Source organism: Canis lupus, chromosome 11, assembly GCF_048164855.1.
Source record: "Canis lupus baileyi chromosome 11, mCanLup2.hap1, whole genome shotgun sequence".
In the NCBI taxonomy this organism is placed as follows: domain Eukaryota; kingdom Metazoa; phylum Chordata; class Mammalia; order Carnivora; family Canidae; genus Canis; species Canis lupus.
The window spans coordinates 3,500,291-3,512,354 of NC_132848.1; the positions used below are offsets into that span (position 1 = coordinate 3,500,291).

Below are 12,064 nucleotides of genomic sequence, written 5' to 3' on the forward strand. Positions count from 1 at the left end.
GGACTGAATATAAGTCTAGCAGACATTACTCTTTTCACTTTATACACAGAACTTAGAATAAACGAAAAGCACAGAACAGAAAAGAATTTCAGGACAGAAAACAAGCCAGCAAGTTCTTAAAGGTTCTTTTCCACATGTTACCCAAACACATCCAGACAGGCAAACCTGAAATTTTCCTGGGCTCTAGTCTACTGGATTTTTTACACTGACCTCTGCAGGCAGCCCTCCAGAGATCAGTGGTATTAAAATGGAGTTGCATAAAAAAGAACTAGAAGCTCAGATACTTAATCCTGAAAAGGGTAAGTTAGATTCATACCCAAGAAGGTATCTGACAATTTCTTCCTAAAACTTTGCTTTAGCTCCATACATTCAAAATGAGACTTTCAGTCTAACTACAGAGGCAAGAAATTTCATCCAACTACCCATTTTTGAAGTCTGAGAAACAGCATACAAACTGCCTGCCGAGGACCAGTGCCAATAAGGTAGAAAAATTCCAAATTCTAATGCTCAACCTAGAATTACTCATGGATGCTAGGTTCCAGAAACCTGCTTATGAGCCCTTTCGCATTCCATATTTTAAAAAAGCAATTAGGTAAAATTCAATAGCAGCAGGACATATAGGGTTAATTCAGGCACTATGCTTCAGCAGTCCCTACTTTGGCCCCAATCTATTCTAAAAGGAAACAAACAAATAGCATTGCTATCCTTAACAACATCCCATTTTGGCTTCCGCTCTGTTCAGTAGAACCCAGTTATCATCAAGGCATAGATGGGAGAACGCACCGCTTCCGATGGATTTTCTTCTTCTTTCTCTCTATCCCCTCCCTCTCAGAAGAAAAAAGACTGCAAACAAAATCACTACGTCACTGGAGGCAGAGGGAATCCCATCTCCGCACTCTTTAGAAACCAAGGCCAGCAAACAAAAATAAGCCAATTACAAGAAACAAGTAATCCAAAATAAGAAGCAATAAACCCACAGGAAATTCTTATGATAAAGCTCAATATGTCAAAAGGCACGTTTCAGTAAAAAGGCTGAACAAATTCTTCCTAGATGTTCATAATCAAAAAAAAGGTTCCTAGACACAGCAAAGGCGACATATTTCTTATCTTCACAGTTAAAGACTAGGGGGCAGTTACATAAAGACATAGGACACAGAGACATATTCACCAGCCGGGTGTGGATAGCTGTGGAATGACACAGTGAAGGATATTTATAGGGGATTCCCTGCTTCCTGCAATGTGCGTCAACAGCATCACCAAAGGAACAGAAATCACCACTATTCTCATAAGCTAAATCTGAATGAAGCATCACTTGAAATAGCCATGAAAGAGGTAGAATCTGAATACAATGAAAGTTCTGGCAAACCTAATTTTTAAAACATTTTAAAGGTAAAAATCAGCAAATGAAAATGCCCACAAAACTCAACATTTGGTAATTCTCTAATTTCCTAGTGTATTATACAGTTAAATTGACCAAGATAAAAAAAGGTATCTATTTCTCTAGCTTCTTCCCTACCCAGTCTATGGAGTTCAAGGACTTTTATATAAAGAAAAAAAATTATCCAAAACTCACCCCAGATGGATCTGCACTTAAACCAACAGCAAGCTCACATTATTAATGGAGACCTCATTGTAAGATCTGTTCTGCCGGAATTTTGCAGGAAGAAATTTCTTCTGGGAAACCTGTGCCTCTTCCCTCGCCCACGGTACCCTCCCGCCCCCTTCACCCTTGAATGAAATGCTACTGATCCTTGCTGCTGCGTCTCCAGCAGGCTAATTGCTCCGACAAGCAGCTCTGAAGCAGACCACGGCCCAGCTGTTCAAAGAGATGTCACCTAGAGCTCTGCCAACAGTCACACCTCACACGCGCGCGCGCGCGCGCGCGCGCACACACACACACACACACACACACACACAGAGGCAGGCTGCAAGAGCATCCCCTCCCAACTCCTCTTTTCGCTCTCATTCAAGCACTTCGGTGACATGCCTGCCTCCACACTGCTCTGAGGATAGCTTTTAAAGACACAGCAGCAGTTCCTTCCTGCTGCATATGTAGAGATGCCAAAATAAAGTCTTATTAAATAAGAATAATGAGTTGCAGATATGTATGGAGTTGGAAGTTCACTTTTAAATCTACTTTACCTTTTTCTCACCTGTAAAATGACTAAGGACAGAGCAATGGTCTTTGCTTAAAAGCTACTAGGCTAGACTTCAGAAATAAAGACAAAACCTAGAAACAGAGGATTTTCTTTCCAGTGAGCTATATTTGTCAAATCATTTTCCACTTGGGGGAAGAAGGTAGGCAACACAGAATACTAGTAGCTATCTGTTCCTCCTTCCATATGTGTCTCCAAAAGGATGGAAGAAGAGATTTTGGCTATAAAATGGGAGAATGAGGAAACTGTGAAGGCATTTTACTGATAAAACTGATGAAAAAGGATAAGAATAGAGTGTAAGAATGTGGATGAGGATAAATAACAAAAAGGAGATAACAAAAAGGAAGTGGTACAAAAGACACCTGAAAAAAAGAGTAATGGCTCTGGGGCACCTTGGTGGCTCAGTCGGTTAAACATGACTCTTGGTTTCTTGGGATCCCTGGGTGGCGCAGCAGTTTGGCGCCTGCCTTTGGCTCAGGGCGCGATCCTGGAGACCCGGGATCGAATCCCACGTCGGGCTCCCGATGCATGGAGCCTGCTTCTCCCTCTGCCTGTGTCTCTGCCTCTCTCTCTCTCTCTCTCTCTGTGACTATCATAAATAAATTTAAAAAATTAAAAAAAAAATCTTTAAAAACAAGACTCTTGGTTTCAGCTCAGGTCATGAATTCAGGATCTTGGGATGGAGCCCTTCTCCAGCTCCTGGCTCTGCACTCAGGAGGGAGTCTGCTTGTCCCCCTCCCTCTGTTCCTCCCCCCCACTAGTGCTCTTTTTCTAAAAATAAATAAATAAAAATCTTTAAAAAGAAAAAGTATGCATGGCTCCAAGACAGAAGACATGTAAGTGACCTCAGGTCCTGATTTTTAAGAGCCCAAGGAAAGGTTGTAATAATCTCTATTGCTACAGGAACTAATGGACAGTACAAGTGGTACAAGGTCTTCAGTAGCACAAAATAATATATGGGTTGAGTCTAGGCATCCCAAGGAAAACAATAAAATCTGTCACAAAGACAACTAGTCATTCATTCAAAAATATATTTGTTGTGTGCCTGTGTTCTTACTATGGGCCAGACTCTATGATAAGCTCTAGGAATATGAGATAGATTCATTAAGGGTCAAACAGGAAAAAAAAAAAAAAAAAAAAAAGATCTAGCTTTTACTCTGAAAGAGATGAGAGATGATTAGGGGGTTAGAAAGCTGATCCTGAATGGCCAGAGACCATTGACAGAAATCTGGCTTTTACATTTAAAGAGGCAATCTCACTTGAGAGGCCACTGGGGGTTCTTAACCAGAGGAATGGCATGTTTTTGACCTACATTTCTTTTTTGCTTCCAAATTTTTGAGAAATTTCTAACATACAGAGAATTTGCAAAACTAGTACAATAGCTACCTAGATTCATATACAGGTTTAGTATATATGTGTGTATACATCCATGTATGCAATTTTTTTCAGAGATATTTGATATGTTTTCATAATGACCTTTTACACATTAAATAATTCAGCATGTATCTCCTAAGAAAGCCACTCTGAACTATGAAATAACCAATGGTCAAGTCCCAGATGGGTTAATGGTTAGTGCACCTGCCAAAAAATCTAAATAGCACTGCAAAAGCTTAGAAAACTCAAATGAAAAAAAAAAAAAAAAAAGAAAAAAAAAAAAGAAAACTCAAATGACTTTGAAATCACCATACACTGAAGGCTGGACAGAACCTGCAAGCTGAAACTAACCAGTTCAGATATGTGCTAAAATAAAAGTCAATGTTCACCATGGCATTTAAACCAGACCCAGAACCTTGTAACATAATATTCGTATTTTCCAGGATACAATTCAAAAATTACTTGGCATACAAAAAGCAAAGCAAAGCAAAGCAAAGCAAAGAAAAGAAAAGAAAGAAGAAAGAAAGGAGAGAGAGAGAGAGAGAGAAAGAAAGAAAGAAAGAAAGAAAGAAAGAAAGAAAGAAAGAAAGAAAGAATTTCAATTTGCATAGGAAAAGAGAGGACCAGATATAACACTGAGATGACACAAATATAGGAAATCTGACCTCTATTAAAATAGCTATTATAAAAATGCTCCAACAGCTGCATAAAATGTGTAGACAAATCACTATGTTGTACACTTCACACTAATGTAACACTGTGTGTCAACTACACTTAAATTAAAAAAAAAAAAGTATTCAGGGCAGCTGGGTGGCTCAGTGGTTGAGCAACTGCCTTTAGCTCAGGTCATGATCCTGGGGTCCTGGGACTGAGTCCCACATCAGGCTCCCTATGGGAGCCTGCTTCTCTCTATGCCTATGTCTCTGCCTCTCTGTGTGTTTCTCATGAATGGATAACTAAATTCTCTTAAAAAATTTTTTTTCAAAAAGACTTTGTAGAGCTAGAAAGATAATCTGTCACCTGACAATTATGTTTAAGCATAATAAATGCCTATATTGACCTAATAATACCTAATATCCCTATCCATGATTGAAACAGTAACTTTCTTCTATTAAAAAAGAAAAGTAAGTCTTTCTCTAAATAATTAGGGAAATATTCTTGAAACTAATAGCAAGATAGAATATTTTAAGAAAAAATAGAGGATATAAAGAAGAACCAAATGGAAATTCTAGAACTGAAAAATATAACAACCAAAATATAAATACTTCATGGTTTCAGTAGCAGAACAGAAATGACAGAAGAATCCAGTTAATTTTCAGAAAGATCAAATTCAAACTGAATACAGATAAAATTGAAGACAGGTCAAATCTCAACAGCAAGATCAAATAGAAATCAACATCAAGGGATCCCTGGGTGGCGCAGCGGTTTGGCGCCTGCCTTTGGCCCAGGGCGCGATCCTGGAGACCCGGGATCGAATCCCACATCAGGCTCCTGGTGCATGGAGCCTGCTTCTCCCTCTGCCTGTGTCTCTGCCTCTCTCTCTCTGTGACTATCATAAATAAATAAAAATTAAAAAAAAAAAAAGAAATTAACATCAAATGTGAACAATAAAGAGAAAAAACACGGGAGGAAATACAAAGAACAAATCATCAAAGATCTGTAGGGCAATACCAAAATATCTAATTTTGGGCCATCAATATCCTAAAAGGAGAGAAGAAACAGAGTCCAGTGAAATATGTGAAGAAATAATGATTAAAAACTTTACAAATTTGACAGAAGACATAAACATATATAGAGTCAAGAAGCTCAGCAATTCATAAATACAATAAGTAAAACAAAATCCACTCCTGGAGTCATAATAATCTCACAGCTAAAAACTAAAGACAAAGAAAAAAATAAATCTTGAAAGCAAAGCAAGGAGAGAAAAATGATGTGTTACCCTATTAAGGAAACAATGATCTGAATGCCTTTATATTTCTCATCAGAAAGGGGACTAGAAGGAAATAAAACAACATTTTTAAAGTGCTGAAAGGAAATACAGCTTTCTATATCCAGAAAAAAATATTCTTCAGGACTGAAGAGGACATAAAGATTTTCTCATGGGATACCTGGTGGCTCATCGGTTGAGCAATCTGCCTTTGGTTCAGGGAGTGATCCCCTTTGCCTATGTCTCTGCCTCTCTCTCTCTCTCTCTCTTTCTCTGTCTCTCATGAATAAATGAATAAAATCTTTAAAAAAAAAAAAACTTTCTTAGACAAGGGAAAACTAAGAAAATTCATTGCTAACAGATCTATTCTAAAAGAATGGCCAAAAGAAAGTTCTTCAGAAAGATGAGGAATAAAAAAAAAAAAAAAAAAGAAAGATGAGGAATAATACAACTAATCTTGGAACACCATTAACAAAGAAAAATATAAATGCTAAATATTTCATTACATATAATACATTTTTCTCCTCTTGAATTCTTTGAAGTGAAATGTTTGATGCTTGCAAACAAAAAAATGTACGATGATTTAACGGAATTTTCACTGCATGTCAATAAATGTTATAGATAGGACAACTATAACATTAAGGGGAGATAGTACAGGAACCCATATGGTGGTAAGGTTTCAACATTCTACCTAAAATGGCAAAGTATTAATTCTAAGTACACCATTAAAAGTTAGGTGTGGGGACGCCTGGGTGATTCAGTGGTTGAGGACCTGCTTTTGGCTTAGGTCGTGATCTTGGGGTCCTGGGATTGAGTCCCACATTGGGTTCCCCACGGGGTGCCTGCTTCTCCCTCTGCCTATGTCTCTGCCTCTCTCTTTGTGTCTCTCATAAATAAATAAATAAATAAATAAATAAATAAATAAATAATCTTAAAAAAAAGTGAGGTGTGTGTATTGAGAAAAAGAGATGCCTAGAGCAACCAATAAAATCTACATAAAAAGGTACAGTCAAAATCTAATAGATGAATTTAAATGATTAAAATAGAGTATCACAAAAGGTTCAAATGACTGAAAAGGTAGGAAAAGGATATCATAAGAGGATTAAAAATAGGAAGAACAAAAAAACAGTAAGATAGCAGACTTAAATCTAAACATATCAAAAATTACATTAAATGTAAATGGTCTAAAAATGCCAATTAAAAGACAGGTTGTTCAGAGATGCCTGGGTAGCTCAGTTGGTTAGGCATCTGCCTTCGGCTCAGGTCATGATCTCAGGATCCTAGGATGGAGCCCTGCCTTGGGTTCCCTGCTCAGCAGGGAGACTGCCTCCCCTTTCCCACCCCTTACCCTGTTTGTGTGCACTCTTTTTCAAATAAATAATTAAAATCTTTGATTTTTTAAAAAAGATTTATTTATTTGTTCATGAGAGACACACAGAGGGACAGAGACATAGGCAGAGGGAGAAGCAGGCTCCCTGTGGGGACCCTGATGTGGGGCTCAATCCGAGGACTCCAGGATCATGACCTGAGCCAAAGGCAGGTGCTCAACCAATGAGCTACCCAGGTGCCCCAAATGAAATCTTTTAAAAAAGAAAACTGGTTGTTCAAATATATTAGAAATGTCAAATATAAGTTAAAATCATTTTAACTTAGGCAGGTTGAAGGCAAATAGAATAAACTACTTGGTATGGTACTTTAATAGTGGATACATGACATTACATGTTAGTCAAAAGCCACTAGTCAAAACCCACAGAGCTGTACAATACAAAGAGTTAAACCTAATATAAATAATGGACTTAACTTAATAATAATGTATGAATATTGGTTCATCAATTTTAATACATGTATCACCCTAATGCAAAATATTAGGAGAAACAGTGTATTTTAGGGGAGGATGGTATATGGGAACTCTATGCTTTCTGCTCAATTTTTCTGTAAACCTAAAAATGCTTTAAAAAATAAAGTTTGTTAGTTTAAATTTTTAAAGACTTTATTTATTTATTTATTTATTTATTTATTTATTTATTTATTTATTTATTTTTATGAGAAAGAGAGAGCATGAGCATGGGAAGAAGCAGAGGGAAAGAGAGAAGGAGAGGGAGAGAGAATCTGAAGCAGACTCCACAATGAGTATGGAACCCAATGCAGGGTCTCAATCTCACAATTGTGAGTTCATGACCTGAGCTGAAACCAAGAGTCAGATGCTTAACCAACTGAGCCACCCAGGCACCTCTACTAATTTAAATTTTAAAAGATAAAAAAAGAGGCACTGTACAACTAGTTACCAAAGAAAGTTGGAATGGCTATATTAATATTAGACAAAATAGACTTTAGAGCAAAGAAATTATCAGGGATAAAGAAGAATATTAGATGATGATAACAGGGACAACTCACTAAGCTGACAGTTTTAGACACCTATGCACCTACAACTGAGCTTCAAAATTCACAAAGCAAAATCTAAGAACTGAAAGAAAAAATAGACAAATGTACAATACAATTACAGGTGGTTATTTCAAGACCCTTCTTCCAGGAAGAGACAGACCCACTAGACTAAAACTTAGTAGGGATATAGAAGAATTGAAATATATCATCAAATAACAGGATCTAATTGATATTTATAGAATACTGCAGGCAGCCCCGGTGGCACAGTGGTTTAGTGCCACCTGCAGCCTGGGGTGTGATCCTGGAGACCTGGTATTAAGTCCCACATCAGGCTCCCTGCATGGAGCCTGCTTCTCCCTCTGCCTGTGTCTCTGTCTCTCTCTCTCTGCCTCTCTCTCTCTCTCTCTGTGTCTCTATGAATAAATAAATAAAATCTAAAAAAAGTATTATAGAACAGTGCAAATAAAAATAGAATATGCATTTTTTTCAAGTGCTCATGGGACATTCAAAAAGAGAGACCATCTATCCTGAGTCATAAAACAACCTTAACAAATATAAAATAATTGAAATCATACAAAGTACATTCTCTCATCATAATGGATTGAAATTAGAAATCAATAACAAATATATTACAGGGAAACCTCCAGACACTTGGACATTAAACAACACACTTTGAAATAAGCCATGGGTTAAAAGGTAATCTCAAGAAAAATTGGAAAATACTCTAAACAAAATGTAAAATATCAAAATTTGTGGGAAGCAAACTAAAGAAATACTTACAAGGATATATATATATATATATATATATATATATATATCACTAAATGCTTATATTAGAAAAGTAGAGTCATGTACTCACTATTTGTATTTCTCCACAATTCATATGTTGAAGCTCTAACCCAGTATGGTTGTAGTACAGAAGTTTTTTTTTTTTTTTAAGATTTTATTTATTGATTCATGAGAGACACAGAGAGAGAGGCAGAGGCACAGGCAGAGGGAGAAGCAGACTCTATGCAGGGAGCCCAATGTGGGACTCGATCCCGGAACCCCAGGATCACACCCTGGGCGGAAGGCAGTGCTAAACCGCTGAGCCACTCTGGCTGCCCAGAAGTAATTAAGGTTAAATGAGATCATACAAATGGGAGTCCTGATCTGATAGGATTAGTGCCCTTATAAGAAAAGACATCAGAGAGCTTGTTCTTTCTCCATCTTCCCCAGTGTGTATAAGAAGAAGTCATGTGAGTATACAGCCAAAGGGCAGCTGCCTACAAGCCAAAAGAAGAGGCTTTAGAATTAAACCCAGTTTAGACTGGGAAGTCCAAGATTAGGGTGCCAACAAACTGGGTTTAATTCTGAAGCCTCTTCTTTTGTGAGAAATCATTTTCTGTTGTTTAAGCCGCCCATTCTTTGGTATTTTGTTATGGCAGCCTGAGCTGTCTAATATAAGTAGAAAGGTCTCTGTCACTAATCTAACTTTCTATCTTAAGAAATCAAAACAGGGGCACCTAGGTGGCTCAGTTGATTAAGTGTCTGCCTTTGGCTCAGGTCATGATCCCAGGGTCCTGAGATCGAGCCCTGCATCAGGCTCTCTGCTCTATAGGAAGCTTGCTTCTCCCTTTCTCTCTGCCTGCAGCTCTGCCTCCTTGTGCACTCACTCTCTGTCAAATAAATAAAATCTTAAAAAAAAGAGGGAGACAAACAAACAAAAAGGATAAAATAAATTCAAAGAAATCAGAATGAAGATGATAATAATAAAAAGCAAATCAATGAATTCAAAAGCTGGTTCTCTCAAAAGAATAAAATCAACAAATCTCTACGAAGACGGACACAAAAAAGAGAAAACACACATAAGAGGAATGAATAAAAAAGATAAAAGTAAGATCCCATTGTCATTTAAAAAGTAATAAGGGAGTATTACACACAATTCTAAACACACAGATTCAACTACTTAGTTGAAATAGGCTGCTTCCTTGAAAACTACAAATTATCAAAAGGCAGAGATAAATTAGATACCTGAATAATCCTATAACAAGGAAATCTACAGGCCCAGATATTTTCTCTGGTAAATTTTAGCACACATTTACAGAAGAAATAGTACCAATTCTATATAATCTCTTCAGAAAATAGAAGAAAAGGAAACATCTCCCAACTCATTTTATGAGGCCAACACTACCCTGATACCCAAACCACAAAGACATTACAAGAAAGTACAGACCAATATCTTCATAAACAAAGATGCTAAATGTTTCAACAAAATGTTAGTAAATGATATCCAGTAATACATGAAAGAAAATACATTACAACCTAGTGGGTTTGTCACAAGAATGCAAAGCTGATTCATTTTTGGAAGGCAATCAATCTAATCCATCCTGGAACGTCTGGGTGGCTCAGCAGTTGAGCATTTGCCTTCAGCTCAGGGCGTGATCCCAGAGTCCCGGGATCGAGTCCCACATCAGGCTCCTTGCAGGGAGCCTGCTTCTCCCTCTGCTTGTGTCTCTGCCTCTCTCTGTGTACCTCTCATGAATGGATAAATAAAAATCTTTATATATATATATATATATATATATATATTTATATATTTATATATATATAAAGATATATATAATCTTATATATATATATATATATCCACCCTATTGAATCTAAAGAAAAAAAAACCCAAAACACATAATCATTTCAACCACTGCAGATAAAGCATTTGACAAAATTCAACACCCACTCACAATTAAAACTCTCAAGAAACTAGGAATATAAGGAAATTTCCTGAGTCTGATAAAGGGCAACTATAACAAACTTAAAGACTGATGACTTCTGGGGTACCCACTTGGCAGAGCACTGATTGGTAGAGCACTGATTCTTGATCTCAGGTCATGAGTTCAAACCCCATGTTGGGCATGAAACCTACTTACAATGAAAACAAATAAATGGAGGTACCTGAGTGTCTCAGTCAGTTGGGTGGCCTACTTTTAATTTTGGCTCAGGTCATGATTTCAGGGTTTTGGGATTGAGCACCACCACAAGGCTCCACACTTAGCAAGGAGTCCACTTGAGGATTTCTCTCCCTCTCCCTTTTCCCCCTTCCCCCACTCACATTCTCTCTCTTTCAAATAAATAGATATTTTTTAAAATTAAAATAATAAATAAAATCTTAAAAAAAAGACTGATACCTTCCCCTTAAAATCAGAAACAAGACAAGGCTGTCCACAGGAAAAAATTACTATTCAACACCATAGTGAAAGTGCTAGCCACTAAAACAAGCAAAGAGAAAGAAATAAAAGGCATACAGATTGGCAAGGAGAAATAAAAACTGTTTCTCTTCACAGACAATACAATTGCATACATATAAAATACTAAGGAATGACCCCCTACCCCCAGAAAACCCTAGAACTAGTAAATGTGATTAGCAAGAATACAGGACATAAATCCAACACTGTTAAATTAAATTTCTTTATTTTTTTAAAAGATTTTATTTGTTCATTCATGAGAGACCAGAGAGAGAGAGAGAGAGAGAGAGAGAGAGAGAGGCAGAGACACAGGCGGAGGGAGAAGCAGGCTCCATGCAGGGAGCCCAACGCGGGACTCAATCCCGGGTCTTCAGGATCGTGCCCTGGGCCAAAGGCAGGGGCTAAACCGCTCAGCCACCTGGGCTGCCCTTAAATTTCTATATACTAGTAATGAACAATTAAAAACCAAAAAAAAAAAAAAAAAAAATTAAATACCATTTATGACTCCTGCCTCAAAATTAAATAACTAGGCACAAACTTAACAAAATATGTACAGGATCTGCACCCTGAGAACTACAAAAACACTGAAGAATGAAGCCAAAGACCTAAACAAATGGGAAGACAGGCTATTTTTATGGGCTAGAAAACTCAACATAGTAAAGATGTCAATTTTCCCCAAACTTATCTATAGATTTAGTACAATTCTTTCAAAATCCGAGTAGGATTTTTTGTAGATATGGCAAATTAATATTTATATCGAGAGGCAAAAAAGCAAAATAGCCAAAATAATTTTGAAGAATAATTTGTAGGAGTCATAGTACCCAATTTTAAGACTTATTATAAAGTTACAATAATCAAGACAGCATAGAATCAATGATGGGAAGAACCACAGATCAATGGAATAGAGTAAGAAATCCAGAAATCCATATAAATAAATGATTTTATGTAGGTACAAAAACAACTTGGAGAAAGGACAATCTTTTTAACAAATGGCACAGAAAC

The 12,064-nt window shown here is 37.1% G+C and overlaps 1 protein-coding gene across 35 annotated transcripts in view; it reads right to left on the minus strand.

Annotated features, from left to right (window-relative positions):
- Positions 1-12,064, minus strand: part of R3HDM2 (R3H domain containing 2) — a 166,029-nt gene that overhangs the window by 65,044 nt on the left and 88,921 nt on the right. Inside the window, exon 1 of one of the 35 annotated variants that reach the window (XM_072842927.1) lies at positions 1,574-1,840. The exons of the other annotated variants lie outside the window; for them this stretch is intronic. The gene's annotated coding sequence lies outside the window, so the exon portion shown is untranslated. Of the gene's footprint in view, positions 1-1,573; positions 1,841-12,064 lie in introns of those variants that run through there. 35 annotated transcript variants of the gene reach the window in all.